Raw genomic sequence first — 21,418 nt, forward strand, 5'->3', positions numbered from 1 at the left:
GTCCCCACCAGTACTGTAGACCAGTGTTATACAGTGACAGACACGTCCCCACCAGTACTGTACCCCAGTGTTGTACAATGAAAGACCCGTCCCCACCAGTACTGTACCCCAGTGTTATACAGTGACAGACCTGTCCCCACCAGTACTGTACCCCAGTGTTACACAGTGACAGACCCGTCCCCACCAGTACTGTACCCCATTGTTATACAGTGACAGACACGTCCCCACCAGTACTGTACCCCAGTGTTGTACAATGAAAGACCCGTCCCCACCAGTACTGTACCCCAGTGTTATACAGTGACAGACCTGTCCCCACAAGTACTGTACCCCACTGTTATACAGTGACAGACCCGTCCCCACCAGTACTGTACCCCAGTGTTATACAGTGACAGATCTGTCCCCACCAGTACTGGACCCCAGTGTTATACAGTGACAGACCCGTCCCCACCAGTACTGGACCCCAGTGTTATACAGTGACATACGTGTCTCCACCAGTGATACACCCCAATGTTATAGTGACAGTCCTTTCCCCACCAGTACTGTACCCCAGTGTTACACAATGACACACCTGTCCCCACCAGTACTGTACCCCAGTGTTTTACAGTGACAGATCTGTCCCCACCAGTACTGTTGCCCAGTGTTATTCAGTGACAGACCTTTCCCTACCGGCACTGTACCCCAGGGTTATACAGTGACAGACCCATCCCCACCAGTACTGTACCCCAGGGTTATACAGTGACAGACCCGTCCCCACCAGTACTGTACCCCAGTGTTATACAGTGACAGACCCGTCCCCACCAGTACTGTACCACAGTGTTATACAGTGACAGACCTGTCTCCACCAGTACTTTACCGCAGTGTTATACAGTGTTAGACCCGTGCCCACCAGTACTGTACCCGTGTTATAAAGTGACAGACCTGTCCCCACCAGTATTGTATCCCAGTGTTAATCAGTGACAGACCTGTCCCCACCAGTACTGTACCCGTGTTGTATATTGACAGACCCGTCCCCATCAGTACTGTACCCCATTGTTATACAGTGACAGACCCGTCCCAACCAGTACTGTACCCCAGTGTTATACAGTGACAGACCCGCACCCACCAGTACTGTACCCCAGTGTTGTACAGTGTCAGACCCGTCCCCACCAGTACTGTAGCCCAGTGTTATACAGTGACAGACCTGTCCCCACCAGTACTGTAGACCAGTGTTATACAGTGACAGACCCGTACCCACCAGTAGTGTACCCCAGTGTTACACAATGACAGACCTGTCCCCACCAGCACTGTACCCCAGTGTTGTACAGTGACAGACCCGTCCCAATCAGAACTGTACCTCAGTGTTTTACCGTGACAGACCTGTTCCAACCAGTACTGTACCCCAGTGTTATACAGTGACAGACCTGTCAACACCATTACCATACCCCAGTGTTATACAGTGACAGACCCGCCCCCACGAGTACTGTACCCCAGTGTTGTACAGTGACAGACCCGTCCCCACCAGTACTGTACCCCAGTGTTATGCAGTGACAGACCTGTCCCCACCAGTACTGTACCCCAGTGTTATACAGTGACAGGCCAGACCCCACCATTACTGTAGCCCAGTGTTATACAGTTACAGGCCAGACCCCACCAGTACTGTACCCCAATGATTTACAGTGACTGAACTGTCCCCACCAGTACTGTGCCCCAGTGTTGTACAGTGACATACCCGTCCCCATCAGTACTGTACCCCAGTGTTATACAGTGACAGACCCGTCCCAACCAGTACTGTGCCCCAGTGTTGTACAGTGAGAGACCCGTCCCGATCAGAACTGTACCCCAGTCTTATACAGTGACAGACCTGTCCCCACCAGTACTGTACCCCATTGTTATACAGTGACAGACCCGTCCCCACCAGTACTGTACCCCAGTGTTAAACAGTGACAGACCCGTCCCGACCAGTACCGTACCCCAGTGTTATACAGTGACAGACCCGTCCCCACCAGTACTGTACGCCAGTGTTGTACAGTGACAGACCCATCCCCATCAGTACTGTACCCCAGTGTTATACAGTGACAGACCCGTCCCCACCAGTACTGTACTCCAGTGTTGTACAATGAAAGACCTGTCCCCATCAGAACTGTACCCCAGTGTTATAAAGTGACAGGACTTACCCGACGAGTACTTTCCCCCCGTGTTATACAGTGACAGACCCGTCCCCACCAGTACTGTACCTCAGTGTTATACAGTGACAGACCCGTCCCAACCAGTACTGTACCCCACTGTTATACAGTGACAGACCCGTCCCCAACAGGTCTGTACCCCAGTGTTACACAGTGACAGGCCTATCCCCTACAGTAAAGTCCCCCAGTGTTTTACAGTGACAGACCTGTCCCACCAGTACAGTACCCCAGTGTTATACAGTGACAAACCCGTCCCCACCAGTACTGTACCCCAGTGTTATACAGTGACAGACCCGTCCCCACCAGTACTGTACCCCAGTGTTATACAGTGACAGACCAGTCCCCAACAGTACTGTACCCTAGTGTTGTACAGTGACAGACCCGTCCCCATCTGAATTGTAACCCAGTGTTATACAGTGACAGACCCGTCCCCTCCAGTACTGTACCCCAGTGTTGTGCAGTGACAGGCCCGTTCACATCAGTACTGTACCCCAGTGTTATACAGTGACAGACCCGTCCCCTCCAGTACTGTACCCCAGTGTTATACAGTGACAGACCCGTCCCCTCCAGTACTTTACCCCAGTGTTATACAGTGACAGACCTGTCCCCACCAGTACTGTACCCCAGTGTTATACAGTGACAGACCCGTACCCATCAGTACTGTACCCCAGTGTTATACAGTGACAGACCTGTCCCCGCCAGTACAGTACCCCAGTGGTATACAGTGATAGACGTGTCCCCACCAGTACTGTACCCCAGTGTTATACAGCGACAGACCTGTCCCCACCAGTACTGTACCCCAGCGTTATACATTGACAGACCTGTCCCCACCAGTACTGTACCCGAGTGTTACACAGTGACAGACATGTCCCCACCAGTACTGTACACCATTATTATATAGAGACAGACCCATCCCCACCAGTACTGTACCCCAGTGTTATACAGTGACAGACCCGTCCCCACCAGTACTGTACCCCAGTGTTATACAGTCACAGACCCGTCCCTACCAGTACTGTACCCCAGTGTTATACAGTGACAGACCCGTTCCCACCAGTCCTGTACACCAGTGTTATAGAGTGACAGACACGTCCCCATCTGTACTGTAACCCAGTGTTATACAGTGACAGACCCGTCCCCACCAGTACTGTACCCCAGTGTTGTACAATGAAAGACCTGTCCCCATCAGTACTGTACCCCAGTGTTATACAGTGACAGACCTGTCCCCACCAGCACTGTACCCCCAGTGTTATAAAGTGACAGGACTTACCCGACCAGTAGTGTCCCCCAGTGTTATACAGTGACAGACGAACCCCATCAGTGTAGTCCTTCAGTGTTTTACTGTGACAGACCTGTCCCCACCAGTATTGTATCTCAGTGTTATACAGTGACAGACCTGTCCCCACCAGTACTGTACCCGTGTTATACAGTGACAGACTCATCCCCACCAGTACCACGCCCCAGTGTTATACAATGACAGACCTGTCCTCACCAGTACTGTATCCCAGTGTTATACAGTGTCAGACCCGTGCACTACAGTACTGAACCCCAGTGTTATACATTGACTGACCCGTCCCCACCAGTACTGTACCCCAGTGTTATACAGTGACAGACCAGTCCCCAACAGTAAAGTCCCCCAGTGTTTTACAGCGTCAGAGCCGTGCCCTACAGTACTGTACCCCAATGTTATACAGTGACAGACAGGTCCCAACCAGTGCTGTACCCCAGTGTTATACGGTGACAGACCTGTCCCCACCAGTACTGTACCCCAGTGTTGTACAGTGACAGACCCGTACCCACCAGTACTGTACCCCAGTGTTAGACAGTGACAGACCTGTCCCCACCAGTACTGTACCCCAGTGTTATACAGTGACAGACCTGTCCCCACCAGTACTGTACCCCAGTGTTATACAGTGACAGACCTGTCCCCACCAGTACTATACCCCAGTGTTATACAGTGACAGACCCGTCCCTACCAGTACTGTACCCCAGTGTTATACAGTGACAGAGCTGTCCCCACCAGTACTTTATCCCAGTGTTATACAGTGTTAGTCCCGTGCCCACCAGTACTGTACCCGTGTTATACAGTGACAGACCTGTCCCCACCAGTACTGTATCCCAGTGTTATACAGTGACAGGACTTACTCGACGAGTAGTGTCCCCCCGTGTTATACAGTGACAGACCCGTCCCCACCAGTACTGTACCTCAGTGTTATACAGTGACAGACCCGTCCCAACCAGTACTGTCCCCCACTGTTATACAGTGACAGACCCGTCCCCAACATTACTGTACCTCAGTGTTATACAGTAACAGATCTGTCCCCAACAGTACTCTTCCCCAGTGTTATACAGTGACAGACCCGTCCCCACCAGTACTGTACCCCAGTGTTATACGGTGACAGACCCATCCCCACCAGTACTATGCCCCAGTGTTATACAGTGACAGACCTGTCCCCACCAGTACTGTACCCGAGAGTTATACAGTGACAGACCCGTACCCCCACCAGTACTGTACCCCAGTGTTACACAGTGACAGGCCCGTCCCCACCAGTACTGTACCCCAGTGTTATACATTGACAGACCAGTCCCCACCAGTACTGTACACCAGTGTTGTACAGTGACAGACCAGCCCCCATCAGAATTGTAACTCAGTGTTATACAGTGACAGACCCGTCCCCTCCAGTACTGTACCCCAGTGTTATACAGTGAAAGACCTGTCCCCGCCAGTACAGTACCCCAGTGTTATACAGTGACAGACCTGTCCCCGACAGTACAGTACCCCAGTGTTGTGCAGTGACAGGCCTGTTCACATCAGTACTGTACCCCAGTGTTATACAGTGACAGACCCGTACCCAACAGTACTGTACCCCAGTGTTATACAGTGACAGACCTGTCCCCGCCAGTACAGTACCCCAGTGTTATACAGTGACAGACCTGTCCCCGCCAGTACAGTACCCCAGTGTTATACAGTGACAGACGCATACCCACCAGTACTGTACCCCAGTGGTATACAGTGATAGACGTTTCCCCACCAGTACTGTACCCCAGTGTTATACAGCGACAGACCTGTCCCCACCAGTAAGGTACCCCAGAGTTATACAGTGACAGACCCGTCCCCACCAGAACTGTACCCCAGTGTTATACAGTGACAGACCTGTCCCCACCAGTACTATACCCCAGTGTTATACAGTGACAGACCCGTCCCCACCAGTACTATACCCCAGTGTTATACAGTGACAGACCCGTCCCCACCAGTACTGTACTCCAGTGTTGTACAATGAAAGACCTGTCCCCATCAGAACTGTACCCCAGTGTTATAAAGTGACAGGACTTACCCGACGAGTACTTTCCCCCCGTGTTATACAGTGACAGACCCGTCCCCACCAGTACTGTACCTCAGTGTTATACAGTGACAGACCCGTCCCAACCAGTACTGTACCCCACTGTTATACAGTGACAGACCCGTCCCCAACAGGTCTGTACCCCAGTGTTACACAGTGACAGGCCTATCCCCTACAGTAAAGTCCCCCAGTGTTTTACAGTGACAGACCTGTCCCACCAGTACAGTACCCCAGTGTTATACAGTGACAAACCCGTCCCCACCAGTACTGTACCCCAGTGTTATACAGTGACAGACCCGTCCCCACCAGTACTGTACCCCAGTGTTATACAGTGACAGACCAGTCCCCAACAGTACTGTACCCTAGTGTTGTACAGTGACAGACCCGTCCCCATCTGAATTGTAACCCAGTGTTATACAGTGACAGACCCGTCCCCTCCAGTACTGTACCCCAGTGTTGTGCAGTGACAGGCCCGTTCACATCAGTACTGTACCCCAGTGTTATACAGTGACAGACCCGTCCCCTCCAGTACTGTACCCCAGTGTTATACAGTGACAGACCCGTACCCATCAGTACTGTACCCCAGTGTTATACAGTGACAGACCTGTCCCCGCCAGTACAGTACCCCAGTGGTATACAGTGATAGACGTGTCCCCACCAGTACTGTACCCCAGTGTTATACAGCGACAGACCTGTCCCCACCAGTACTGTACCCCAGCGTTATACATTGACAGACCTGTCCCCACCAGTACTGTACCCGAGTGTTACACAGTGACAGACATGTCCCCACCAGTACTGTACACCATTATTATATAGAGACAGACCCATCCCCACCAGTACTGTACCCCAGTGTTATACAGTGACAGACCCGTCCCCACCAGTACTGTACCCCAGTGTTATACAGTCACAGACCCGTCCCTACCAGTACTGTACCCCAGTGTTATACAGTGACAGACCCGTTCCCACCAGTCCTGTACACCAGTGTTATAGAGTGACAGACACGTCCCCATCTGTACTGTAACCCAGTGTTATACAGTGACAGACCCGTCCCCACCAGTACTGTACCCCAGTGTTGTACAATGAAAGACCTGTCCCCATCAGTACTGTACCCCAGTGTTATACAGTGACAGACCTGTCCCCACCAGCACTGTACCCCCAGTGTTATAAAGTGACAGGACTTACCCGACCAGTAGTGTCCCCCAGTGTTATACAGTGACAGACGAACCCCATCAGTGTAGTCCTTCAGTGTTTTACTGTGACAGACCTGTCCCCACCAGTATTGTATCTCAGTGTTATACAGTGACAGACCTGTCCCCACCAGTACTGTACCCGTGTTATACAGTGACAGACTCATCCCCACCAGTACCACGCCCCAGTGTTATACAATGACAGACCTGTCCTCACCAGTACTGTATCCCAGTGTTATACAGTGTCAGACCCGTGCACTACAGTACTGAACCCCAGTGTTATACATTGACTGACCCGTCCCCACCAGTACTGTACCCCAGTGTTATACAGTGACAGACCAGTCCCCAACAGTAAAGTCCCCCAGTGTTTTACAGCGTCAGAGCCGTGCCCTACAGTACTGTACCCCAATGTTATACAGTGACAGACAGGTCCCAACCAGTGCTGTACCCCAGTGTTATACGGTGACAGACCTGTCCCCACCAGTACTGTACCCCAGTGTTGTACAGTGACAGACCCGTACCCACCAGTACTGTACCCCAGTGTTAGACAGTGACAGACCTGTCCCCACCAGTACTGTACCCCAGTGTTATACAGTGACAGACCTGTCCCCACCAGTACTGTACCCCAGTGTTATACAGTGACAGACCTGTCCCCACCAGTACTATACCCCAGTGTTATACAGTGACAGACCCGTCCCTACCAGTACTGTACCCCAGTGTTATACAGTGACAGAGCTGTCCCCACCAGTACTTTATCCCAGTGTTATACAGTGTTAGTCCCGTGCCCACCAGTACTGTACCCGTGTTATACAGTGACAGACCTGTCCCCACCAGTACTGTATCCCAGTGTTATACAGTGACAGGACTTACTCGACGAGTAGTGTCCCCCCGTGTTATACAGTGACAGACCCGTCCCCACCAGTACTGTACCTCAGTGTTATACAGTGACAGACCCGTCCCAACCAGTACTGTCCCCCACTGTTATACAGTGACAGACCCGTCCCCAACATTACTGTACCTCAGTGTTATACAGTAACAGATCTGTCCCCAACAGTACTCTTCCCCAGTGTTATACAGTGACAGACCCGTCCCCACCAGTACTGTACCCCAGTGTTATACGGTGACAGACCCATCCCCACCAGTACTATGCCCCAGTGTTATACAGTGACAGACCTGTCCCCACCAGTACTGTACCCGAGAGTTATACAGTGACAGACCCGTACCCCCACCAGTACTGTACCCCAGTGTTACACAGTGACAGGCCCGTCCCCACCAGTACTGTACCCCAGTGTTATACATTGACAGACCAGTCCCCACCAGTACTGTACACCAGTGTTGTACAGTGACAGACCAGCCCCCATCAGAATTGTAACTCAGTGTTATACAGTGACAGACCCGTCCCCTCCAGTACTGTACCCCAGTGTTATACAGTGAAAGACCTGTCCCCGCCAGTACAGTACCCCAGTGTTATACAGTGACAGACCTGTCCCCGACAGTACAGTACCCCAGTGTTGTGCAGTGACAGGCCTGTTCACATCAGTACTGTACCCCAGTGTTATACAGTGACAGACCCGTACCCAACAGTACTGTACCCCAGTGTTATACAGTGACAGACCTGTCCCCGCCAGTACAGTACCCCAGTGTTATACAGTGACAGACCTGTCCCCGCCAGTACAGTACCCCAGTGTTATACAGTGACAGACGCATACCCACCAGTACTGTACCCCAGTGGTATACAGTGATAGACGTTTCCCCACCAGTACTGTACCCCAGTGTTATACAGCGACAGACCTGTCCCCACCAGTAAGGTACCCCAGAGTTATACAGTGACAGACCCGTCCCCACCAGAACTGTACCCCAGTGTTATACAGTGACAGACCTGTCCCCACCAGTACTATACCCCAGTGTTATACAGTGACAGACCCGTCCCCACCAGTACTATACCCCAGTGTTATACAGTGACAGACCCGTCCCCACCAGTACTGTACCCCAGTGTTATACAGTCACAGACCCGTCCCCACCAGTACTGTACCCCAGTGTTATACAGTGACAGACCCGTCCCCACCAGTCCTGTACACCAGTGTTATAGAGTGACAGACCCATCCCCACCAGTACTGTGCCCCAGTGTTGTACAGTGACAGACGCGTCCCCATCAGTACTGTACCCCAGTGTTATACAGTGACAGACCCGTCCCCACCAGTACTGTACCCCAGTGTTATAGAGTGACAGACCCGTCCCCATCTGTACTGTAACCCAGTGTTATACAGTGACAGACCTGTCCCCACCAGCACTGTACCCCCAGTGTTATAAAGTGACAGGACTTACCTGACCAGTAGAGTCCCCCAGTGTTATACAGTGACAGACGAACCCCATCAGTGTAGTCCTTCAGTGTTTTACTGTGACAGACCTGTCCCCACCAGTACTGTACCCGTGTTAAACAGTGACAGACTCATCCCCACCAGTACCATGCCCCAGTGTTATACAATGACAGACCTGTCCTCACCAGTACTGTAGCCCAGTGTTATACAGTGTCAGACCCGTGCACTACAGTACTGTACCCCAGTGTTATACATTGACTGACCCGTCCACACCAGAACTGTACCCCAGTGTTATACAGTGACAGACCAGTCCCCAACAGTAAAGTCCCCCAGTGTTTTACAGCGTCAGACCCGTGCCCTACAGTACTGTACCCCAGTGTTATACTGTGACAGACACGTCCCAACCAGTACTGTACCTCAGTGTTACACAGTGACAGACCCGTCCCCACCAGTACTGCACCCCAGTGTTGTACAGTTGCAGACCAGTACCCACCAGTACTGTACCCCAGTGTTATACAGTGACAGACCTGTCCCCACCAGTACTGTACCCCAGTGTTATACAGTGACAGACCTGTCCCCACCAGTACTATACCCCAGTGTTATACAGTGACAGACCTGTCCCCGCCAGTACTGTACCCCAATGTTATACAGTGACAGACCCGTCCCCACCAGTACTGTACCCCAGTGTTATACAGTGACAGACCTGTCCCCACCAGTACTGTAGCCCAGTGTTATACAGTGACAGACCCGTCCACACCAGTAGTGTACCCCAGTGTTACACAGTGACACACCTGTCCGCACCAGGACTGTACCCCAGTGTTATACAGTGACAGACCTGTTCCCACCAGTACTGTACCCCAGTGTTATACAGTGACAGACCCCTCCCCACCAGTAGTGTACCCCAGTGTTACACAGTGACAGACCCGACCCCACAAGTACTGTACCCCAGTGTTGTACAGTGACAGACCCGTCCCCACCAGTACTGTACCTCAGTGTTGTACAATGAAATACCTGTCCCCACAAGTACTGTACCCCAGTGTTATAAAGTGACAGGACTTACCTGACCTGCAGTGTCCCCCAGTGTTGTGCAGTGACAGTCCCGTCCCCACCAGTACTGTACCCCAGTGTCTTACAGTGACTGACCTCTCCCCACCAGTACTGTACACCAGTGTTGTACAGTGACATACCCGTCCCCATCAGTACTGTACCCCAGTGTTATACAGTGACAGACCTGTCCCCACCAGTACTGTACCCCAGTGTTATACAGTGACATACCCGTCCCAACCAGTACTGTGCCCCAGTGTTGTACAGTGGCAGACCCGTCCCGATCAGAACTGTACCTCAGTGTTATACAGTAACAGACCCGTCCCGACCAGTACCGTACCCCAGTGTTATACAGTGACAGACCCGTCCCCACCAGAACTGTACCCCAGTGTTATACAGTGACAGACCCGTCCCCACCAGTACAGTACGCCATTGTTGTACAGTGACAGACCCATCCCCATCAGTACTGTACCCCAGTGTAATACAGTGACAGGCCCGTCCCCCCCAGTACTGTACCCCAGTGCTGTACAGTGACAGACCCGTCCCAACCAGTACTGTACCCCAGTGTTATAGTGACAGACCCGTCCCCATCAGTACTGTACCCCAGTGTTATACAGTGACAGGATTTACCCGACGAGTAGTGTCCCCCCGTGTTATACAGTGACAGACCCGTCCCCACCAGTATTGTACCTCAGTGTTATACAGTGACAGACCCGTCCCAACCAGTACTGTACCCCACTGTTATACAGTGACAGACCCGTCCCCAACAGTACTGTACCTCAGTGTTATACAGTAACAGATCTTTTCCCACCAGTACTCTACCCCAGTGTTATACAGTAACAGACCCATCTCCACCAGTACTATGCCCCAGTGTTATACAGTGACAGACCCATCCCCACCAGTACTGTACCCCAGTGTTATACAGTGACAGACCTGTCCACACCAGTACAGTACCCCAGTGTTATTCAGTGACAGACCCGTCCCCACCAGTACTGTACCCCAGTGTTACACAGTGACAGGCTTATCCCCAACAGTAAAGTCCCCCAGTGTTTTACAGTGACAGACCTGTCCCACCAGTACAGTACCCCAGTGTTATACAGTGACAAACCCGTCCCCACCAGTACTGTACCCCAGTGTTATACAGTGACAGATCCGTCCACACCAGTAGTGTAGCCCAGTGTTATACAGTGACAGACCAGTCCCCACCAGTACTGTACCCCAGTGTTATACAGTGACAGACCCATCCTCACCAGTACTGTACCCCAGTGTTGTACACTGACAGACCCGTCCCCTTCAGAATTGTAACCCAGTGTTATGCAGTGACAGACCCGTCCCCTCCAGTACTGTACCCCAGTGTTACACAGTGACAGACCCGTCCCCACCAGTACTGTACCCCAGTGTTATACAGTGACAGACCCTTCCCCACCAGTACTGTACCCCAGTGTTGTGCAGTGACAGGCCCGTTCACATCAGTACTGTACCCCAGTGTTATACAGTGACAGACCCATCCTCACCAGTACTGTTCCCCAGAGTTGTACAGTGACAGACCCGTCCCCATCAGAATTGTAACCCAGTGTTATGCAGTGACAAACCCGTACCCACCAGTACTGTACCCCAGTGTTATACAGTGACAGACCTGTCCCCGCCAGTATAGTACCCCAGTGGTATACAGTGATAGACGTGTCCCCACCAGTACTGTACCCCAGTGTTATACAGTGACAGACCTGTTTCCCTCTAGTACAGTACCCCAGTGGTATACAGTGATAGACGTGTCCCCACCAGTACTGTACCCCAGTGTTATACAGTGAAAGACCTGTCCCCACCAGTACTGTTCCCCAGAGTTATACGGTGACAGACCCGTCCCAACCTGTACTGTACCCCAGTGTTATACAGTAACAGACCTGTCCCCACCGGTACTGTACCCCAGTGTTATACATTGACAGACCTGTCCCCACCAGTACTGTACCCGAGTGTTACACAGTGACAGACCTGTCCCCACCAGTACTGTAAACCATTGTTATATAGAGACAGACCCATCCCCACCAGTACTGTTCCACAGTGTTATACAGTGACAGACCCGTCCCCACCAGTACTGTACCCCAGTGTTATACAGTGACAGACCCGTCACCACCGATCTATACCCCTGTGTTATACAGTGACAGACCCGTCCCCAACAGTACAGTACGCCATTGTTGTACAGTGACAGACCCATCCCCATGAGTACTGTACCCCAGTGTTATACAGTGACAGACCCGTCCCCCCCAATACTGTACCCCAGTGTTGTACAGTGACAGACCCGTCCCAACCAGTACTATACCCCAGTGTTATACAGTGACAGGCCCGTTCACATCAGTACTGTACCCCAGTGTTATACAGTGACAGACCCATCCACACCAGTACTGTTCCCCAGTGTTGTACAGTGACAGACCCGTCCCCATCAGAATTGTAACCCAGTGTTATGCAGTGACAAACCCGTACCCACCAGTACTGTACCCCAGTGTTATACAGTGACAGACCTGTCCCCGCCAGTATAGTACCCCAGTGGTATACAGTGATAGACGTGTCCCCACCAGTACTGTACCCCAGTGTTATACAGTGACCGACCTGTTTCCCTCTAGTACAGTACCCCAGTGGTATACAGTGATAGACGTGTCCCCACCAGTACTGTACCCCAGTGTTATACAGTGACAGACCTGTCCCCACCAGTACTGTTCCCCAGAGTTATACGGTGACAGACCCGTCCCAACCTGTACTGTACCCCAGTGTTACACAGTGACAGACCTGTCCCCACCAGTACTGTACACCATTGTTATATAGAGACAGACCCGTCCCCACCAGTACTGTACCCCAGTGTTATACAGTGACAGACCTGTCCCCACCAGTACTGTACCCGTGTTATACAGTGACAGACCCGTCCCCATCAGTACAGTACGCCATTGTTGTACAGTGACAGACCCATCCCCATGAGTACTGTACCCCAGTGTTATACAGTGACAGACCCGTCCCCCCCAATACTGTACCCCAGTGTTGTACAGTGACAGACCCGTCCCAACCAGTACTATACCCCAGTGTTATACAGTGACAGACCCATCCCCATCAGTACTGTACCCCAGTGTTATACAGTGACAGGACTTACCCGACGAGTAGTGTCCCCCCGTGTTATACAGTGACAGACCCGTCCCCACCAGTACTGTACCTCAGTGTTATACAGTGACAGACCCGTCCCAACCAGTACTGTACCCCACTGTTATACAGTGAGAGACCCGTCCCCAACAGTACTGTACCTCAGTGTTATACAGTAACAGATCGTTTCCCACCAGTACTCTACCCCAGTGTTATACAGTGACAGACCCATCCCCACCAGTACTATGCCCCAGTGTTATACAGTGACAGACCTGTCCCCACCAGTACTCTACCCCAATGTTATACAGTGACAGATCCATCCGCACCAGTACTGTACCCCAGTGTTATACAGTGACAGACCTGTCCACACCAGTACAGTACCCCAGTGTTATTCAGTGACAGACCCGTCCCCACCAGTACTGTACCCCAGTGTTACACAGTGACAGGCCTATCCCCAACAGTAAGTCCCCCAGTGTTTTACAGTGACAGACCTGTCCCACCAGTACAGTACCCCAGTGTTATACAGTGACAAACCCGTCCCCACCAGTACTGTACCCCAGTGTTATACAGTGACAGATCCGTCCCCACCAGTAGTGTAGCCCAGTGTTATACAGTGACAGACCAGTCCCCACCAGTACTGTACCCCAGTGTTATACAGTGACAGACCCATCCGCACCAGTACTGTACCCCAGTGTTGTACAGTGACAGACCCGTCCCCATCAGAATTGTAACCCAGTGTTATGCAGTGAAAGACCCGTCCCCTCCAGTACTGTACCCCAGTGTTACACAGTGACAGACCCGTCCCCACCAGTACTGTACCCCAGTGTTATACAGTGACAGACCCTTCCCCACCAGTACTGTACCCCAGTGTTGTGCAGTGACAGGCCCGTTCACATCAGTACTGTACCCCAGTGTTATACAGTGACAGAACCATCCTCACCAGTACTGTACCCCAGTTTTGTACAGTGACAGACCCGTCCCCATCAGAATTGTAACCCAGTGTTATGCAGTGACAAACCCGTACCCACCAGTACTGTACCCCAGTGTTATACAGTGACAGACCTGTCCCCGCCAGTACAGTACCCCAGTGGTATACAGTGATAGACGTGTCCACACCAGTACTGTACCCCAGTGTTATACAGTGACAGACCTGTTTCCCTCTAGTACAGTACCCCAGTGGTATGCAGTGATAGACGTGTCCCCACCAGTATTGTACCCCAGTGTTATACAGTGACAGACCTGTCCCCACCAGTACTGTTCCCCAGAGTTATACGGTGACAGACCCGTCCGAACCTGTACTGTACCCCAGTGTTATACAGTAACAGACCTGTCCCCACCGGTACTGTACCCCAGTGTTATACAGTGACAGACCTGTCCCCACCAGTACTGTACCCGAGTGTTACACAGTGACAGACCTGTCCCCACCAGTACTGTACACCTTTGTTATATAGAGACAGACCCATCCCCACCAGAACTGTACCACAGTGTTATACAGTGACAGACCCGTCCCCACCAGTACTGTACCCCAGTGTTATACAGTGACAGACCTGTCCCCACCAGTACTATACCCCAGTGTTATACAGTGACAGACCCGTGCCCACCAGTACCATACCCCAGTGTTATACAGTGACAGACCCGTCCCCACCAGTACTGTACCCCAGTGTTATACAGTCACAGACCCGTCCCCACCAGCACTGTACCCCAGTGTTATAGAGTGACAGACCCGTCCCCACCAGCACTGTACCCCCAGTGTTATATAGTGACAGGTCTTACCCGACCGGTAGTGTCCCCCAGTGTTTCACAGTGACTGACGAACCCCATCAGTGTAGTCCTTCAGTGTTTTACTGTGACAGACCTGTCCCCACCTGTACTGTATCACAGTGTTATACAGTGACAGACATGTCTCCACCAGTACTGTACCCGTGTTATACAGTGACAGACCAGTCCCCACCAGTACTGTACCCCAGTCTTATACAGTGACAGACCCATCCTCACCAGTACTGTACCCCAGTGTTGTACAGTGACAGACCCGTCCCCATCAGAATTGTAACCCAGTGTTATGCAGTGACAGACCCGTCCCCTCCAGTACTATACCCCAGTGTTACACAGTGACAGACCCGTCCCCACCAGTACTGTACCCCAGTGTTGTGCAGTGACAGGCCTGTTCACATCAGTACTGTACCCCAGTGTTATACAGTGACTGACCCATCCTCACCAGTACTGTACCCCAGTGTTGTACAGTGACAGACCCGTCCCCATCATAATTGTAACCCAGTGTTATGCAGTGACAAACCCGTACGGACCAGTACTGTACCCCAGTGTTATACAGTGACAGACCTGTCCCCGCCAGTACTGTACCCCAGTGGTATACAGTGATAGACGTGTCCCCACCAGTACTGTACCCCAGTGTTATACAGTGACAGACCTGTCCCCGCTAGTACAGTACCCCAGTGGTATACAGTGTTAGACGTATCCCCACCAGTACTGTACCCCTGTGTTATACAGTGACAGACCTGTCCCCACCAGTACTGTTCCCCAGAGTTATACGGTGACAGACCCGTCCCAACCTGTACTGTACCCCAGTGTTATACAGTAACAGACCTGTCCCCACCGGTACTGTACCCCATTGTTATCCAATGACAGACCTGTCCCCACCAGTACTGTACCCCAGTGTTATACAGTGACAGACCCGTCCCCACCAGTACTGTACCCCAGTGTTATACAGTCACAGACCCGTCCCCACCAGCACTGTACCCCAGTGTTATACAGTGACAGACCCGTCCCCACCAGTCCTGTACCCCAGTGTTATATATTGACAGACCCATCCCCACCAGTACTGCACCCCAGTGTTGTACAGTGACAGACGCGTCCCCATCAGTACTGTACCCCAGTGTTATACAGTGACAGACCCGTCCCCAACAGTACTGTACCCCAGTGTTGTACAGTGACAGACGCGTCCACATCAGTACTGTACCCCAGTGTTATACAGTGACAGACCCGTCCCCACCAGTACTGTACCCCAGTGTTATACAGTGACAGACCCGTCCCCACCTGTACTGTAACCCAGTGTTATACAGTGACAGACCCGTCCCCACCAGTACTGTACCCCAGTGTTGTACAATGAAAGACCTGTCCCCATCAGTACTGTACCCCAGTGTTATACAGTGACAGACCTGTCCCCACCAGCACTGTACCCCCAGTGTTATAAAGTGACAGGTCTTACCCGACCAGTAGTGTCCCCCAGTGTTATACAGTGACTGACGAACCCCATCAGTGTAGTCCTTCAGTGTTTTACTGTGACAGACCTGTCCCCACCAGTACTGTATCACAGTGTTATACAGTGACAGACCCATCCCCACCAGTACTATGCACTAGTGTTATACAGTGACAGACGTGTCCCAACCTGTACTGTACCCCAGTGTTATACAGTAAAAGACCTTTCCCCACCAGTACTGCACCCCAGTGTTATACAGTGACAGACCCGTCCCCACCTGTACTGTACCCCAGTGTTATACTGTGACCGACCCATCCCCACCAGTACTGTACCCCAGTGTTATACAGTGACAGACCCGTCCCCATCTGTACTATACCCCCGTGTTATACAGTGACAGACCCGTCCCCTCCAGTACAGTACCCCAGTGTTAAACAGTGACAGATCTGCCCCCACCAGTACTGTACCCCAGTGTTATACAGTGACAGACCCATCCCCACCAGTACTATGCACCAGTGTTATACAGTGACAGACGTGTCCCCACCAGTACTGTACCCCAGAGTTATACAGTGACAGACCCGTTCCCCCACCAGTACTCTACCCCAATGTTATAGAGTAACAGATCCATCCGCACCAGTACTATGCCCCAGTGTTATACAGTGACAGACCCGTCCCAACCAGTACTGTACGCCAGGGTTATACAGTGACAGACCTGTCCCCACCAGCACTGTACCCCCGTGTTATACAGTGACAGGCCTGTCCCCACCAGTAATGTACCCCAGTGTTATACAGTGACAGACCCATCCCCACCAGTACTGTACCTCAGTGTTATACAGTGACAGACCTGTCGTCACCAGTACTGTACCCCAGTGTTATACAGTGACACACCTGTCCCCACCAGTACTGTACCCCCGTGTTATACAGTGACGCACCTGTCCCCACCAGTACTGTACCCGTGTTATACAGTGACAGACCTGTCCCCACCAGTACTGTACCCCAGTGTTATACAGTCACAGAGAAGTCCCGACCAGAACTGTACACCAGGATTATACAGTGACAGACCTGTCCCAACCAGTACTGTCCCCCAGAGTTATACAGTGACAGACCCGTCTCAACCTGTACTGTACCCCAGTGTTATACAGTAACAGGCCTGTCCCCACCGGTACTGTACCCCAGTGTTATACATTGACAGACCTGTCCCCACCTGTACTGTACCCCAGTGTTATACAGTGACCGACCCATCCCCACCAGTACTGTACCCCAGTGTTATTCAGTGACAGACCCATCCCCACCAGTACTGTACCCCAGTGTTACACAGTGACCGGCCTATCCCCAACAGTAAAGCCCCCCAGTGTTTTACAGTGACAGACCTGTCCCTCCAGTACAGTACCCCAGTGTTATACAGTGACAGGCCCGTCCCCTCCAGTACTGTACCCCAGTGTTATACAGTGACAGACACATCCCCACCAGTACTGGACCCCAGTGTTATACAGTAACAGACCTGTCCCCACCAGTACTGTACCCCAGTGTTATACAGTGACAGACCCGTCCCCACCAGTACTGTACCACAGTGTTATACAGTGACAGACCCGTCCCCACCAGTACTGTACCCCAGTGTTATACAGTGACAGACCTGTCCCCACCAGTACTGTACCCCAGTGTTATACAGTGACAGGCCTGTTCACACCAGTACAGTACCCCAGTGGTATACAGTGATAGACGTGTCCCCCCCAGTACTGTACCCCAGTGTTATACAGTGACAGACCTGTCCCCACCAGTACTATACCCCACAGTAAAAAAGTGACAGACCCGTCCCAACCTGTACTGTACCCCAGTGTTATACAGTGACAGACCCGTCCCACCCAGTACTGTACCCCAGTGTTATACAGTGACAGATCTGTCCCCACCAGTACTGTACCCCAGTGTTATACAGTGACAGACCTGTCCCCACCAGTACTATACCCCACAGTTATAAAGTGACAGACCCGTCCCAACCTGTACTGTACCCCAGTGTTGCACAGTAACAGACCAGTCTCCACCGGTACTGTACCCCAGTGTTATACATTGACAGAGCTGTCCCCACCTGTACTTTACCCCAGTGTTGTACAGTGACAGACCCATCCCCACCAGTACTGTACCCCAGTGTTATACAGTGACAGACCCGTCCCCACCAGTACTGTACACCAGTGTTATACAGTGACAGACCCGTCCCCTCCAGTACTGTACCCCAGTGTTAAGCAGTGACAGATCTGCCCCCACCAGTACTGTACCCCAGTGTTACACAGTGACAGACCTGTCCCCACCAGTACTGTACCCCAGTGTAATACAGTGACAGATCAGTCCTCACCAGTACTGTACCCCAGTGTTATACAGTGACAGGCCTGTCCCCGCCAGTACTGTACCCCAGTGTTTACAGTGACAGACCCATCCCCACCAGTACTGTACCCCAGTCTTATACAGTGACAGACCCGTCCCTGCCTGAACTGTACCCCAGTGTTATACAGTGACAGACCTGTCCTCACCAGTACTGTAGCCCAGTGTTATACAGTGACAGACCTGTCCCCATCAGTACTGTTCCCCAGTGTTATACAGTGCCAGACCCGTCCCCACCAGTACAGCACCCCAGTGTTATACAGTGACAGACCCGTCCCCACCAGTACTGTACCCCAGTGTTATACAGTGACAGACCCGTCCCCACCAGTACTGTACCCCAGTGTTATACAGTGACAGACCTCTCCCCACCAGTACTGTACCCCAGTGTTATACAGTGACAGTCCTCTCCTCACCAGTACTGTACCCAGGTCTTATACAGTGACAGACCTGTCCCCACCAGTACGGTACCCCAGTGTTATACAGTGACAGACCCGTCCACACCAGTACTGTACCCCAGTGTTATACAGTGACAGACCCGTCCCCACCAGTCCTGTACGCCAGTGTTTTACAGAGACAGACCTGTCTCCACCAGTACTGTACCCCAGTGTTATACAGTGACAGACCCGTCCCCTCCAGTACTGTACCCCAGTGTTAAACAGTGACAGATCTGCCCCCACCAGTACTGTACCCCAGCGTTATACAGTGACAGACCTGTCCCCACCAGTACTGTACCCCAGTGTTATACGGTGACAGACCCGTCATCACCAGTACTGTCCACCAGTGTTGTACAATGAAAGACCTGTCCCCATCAGTACTGTACCCCAGTGTTATACAGTTAAAGGCCAGACCCCACCAGTAATGTAACCCATTGTCATAAAGTGACAGGACATACCCTACCAGTAGTGAGCCCCAGTGTTATACAGTGACAGAGCAACCCCATCAGTGTAGTCCTTCAGTGTTTTACAGTGACAGACCTGTCCCCACCAGTACTGTACCACAGATTGAAACCGTTGCAGACCCACTCCCACCAGGACTGCACACCAGTGTTATACAGTGACAGGACCGTCCCCACAAGTACAGTATCCCAGTGGTATACAGTAATAGACCTGTCCCCACCAGTACTGTACCTCAGTGTTATACAGTGACAGATCTGTCCCCACCAGTACTGTACCCCAGTTTTATACAGTGACAGACTAGTCCCCACCAGTACTGTACCCCAGTGTTATACAGTGACAGACCTGTCCCGACAGGTACTGTTCCCCAAAGTTATACATTGATAGGACCGTCCCCATCAGAATTGTACCCCAGTGTTATACAGTGACAGACCCGTCCCCTCCAGTACTGTACCCCAGTGTTATACAGTGACAGACACATCCCCACCAGTACTGTACCCCAGTGTTATACAGTGACAGACTCATCCCCAACAGTAAAGTCCCCCAATATTTTACAGTGACAGACCTATCCCCGCCAGTACTGTACCCCAGTGTTATACAGTGACAGAGCCGTCCCCACCAGTACTGTACCCCAGTGTTATACAGTGACAGACCTGTCCTCACCAGTACTGTAGCCCAGTGTTATACAGCGACAGACCTGTCCCCATCAGTACTGTACCCCAGTGTTATACAGTGACAGACCCGTCCCCACCAGTACTGTACCCCAGTGTTATACAGTGACAGACCTGTCCCCACCAGTAATCTTCCCCAGTGTTATACAGTGACAGACCCGTCCCCACCAGTATTGTACCCCAGTGTTAAACAGTGACAGACCCGTCCCCACCAGTACTGTACCCCAGTGTTATACACTGACAGACCTGTCCCCAGCTGCACTGTACCCCAGTGTTATACAGTGACAGACTCATCCCCAACAGTAAAGTCCCCCAATGTTTTACAGTGACAGACCTATCCCCGCCAGTACTGTACCCCAGTGTTATACAGTGACAGAGCCGTCCCCACCAGTACTGTACCCCAGTGTTATACAGTGACAGACCTGTCCTCACCAGTACTGTAGCCCAGTGTTATACAGTGACAGACCCGTCCCCACCAGTACTGTACCCCAGTGTTAAACAGTGACAGACCTGTCCCCACCAGTACTGTACCCCAGTGTTATACACTGACAGACCCGACCCCACCAGTACGGTACCCCAGTGTTATACAGTGACAGACCTGTCTCCACCAGTACTGTACACCAGTGTTATACAGTGTCAGACCCATCCCCACCAGTACTGTACCCCAGTGTTATACAGTGACAGACCTGTCCCCACCAGTACAGTACCCCAGTGTTTTGCAGTGACAGACCTGTCCCCACCAGTACTGTACCCCAATGTTATACAGTGACAGATCTGTCCCCACCTGTACTGTACCCCAGTGTTATACAGTGACAGACCTGCCCCCACCAGTACTGTACCCCAGTGTTATAGAGTGAATACCCGTCCCCACCAGTGCTGTACCCCAGTGTTATACAGTGACAGACCGGTCCCCACCAGTACTGGACCCCAGTGTTATACAGTGACAGACCCGTCCCCACCAGTACTGTACCCCAGTGTTATACAGTGACAGACCTGTCCCCACAAGTACTGTACCCCAGTGATATACAGTGACAGACCTGTCCCCACCAGTACTGTACCAGTGTTATACAGTGACTGACCCGTCCCCACCAGTACTGT

At 51.9% G+C, this 21,418-nt stretch overlaps 1 long non-coding RNA gene and 1 pseudogene across 1 annotated transcript in view; one reads left to right on the top strand and one right to left on the bottom strand.

Annotated features, from left to right (window-relative positions):
• Window positions 1-21,418, bottom strand: part of LOC144674321 (sodium/calcium exchanger 1-like) — a 209,586-nt pseudogene that overhangs the window by 127,542 nt on the left and 60,626 nt on the right.
• LOC144674323 (uncharacterized) overlaps window positions 1-21,418 on the top strand; it is a 35,022-nt gene that overhangs the window by 1,242 nt on the left and 12,362 nt on the right. The window contains exon 2 of the long non-coding RNA XR_013574504.1: window positions 2,746-2,775. This is a non-coding gene — a long non-coding RNA (uncharacterized LOC144674323). The remainder of the gene's footprint in view (window positions 1-2,745; window positions 2,776-21,418) is intronic.

This window comes from Cetorhinus maximus, unplaced genomic scaffold (assembly GCF_964194155.1).
Source record: "Cetorhinus maximus unplaced genomic scaffold, sCetMax3.hap1.1 HAP1_SCAFFOLD_627, whole genome shotgun sequence".
Classification (NCBI taxonomy): domain Eukaryota; kingdom Metazoa; phylum Chordata; class Chondrichthyes; order Lamniformes; family Cetorhinidae; genus Cetorhinus; species Cetorhinus maximus.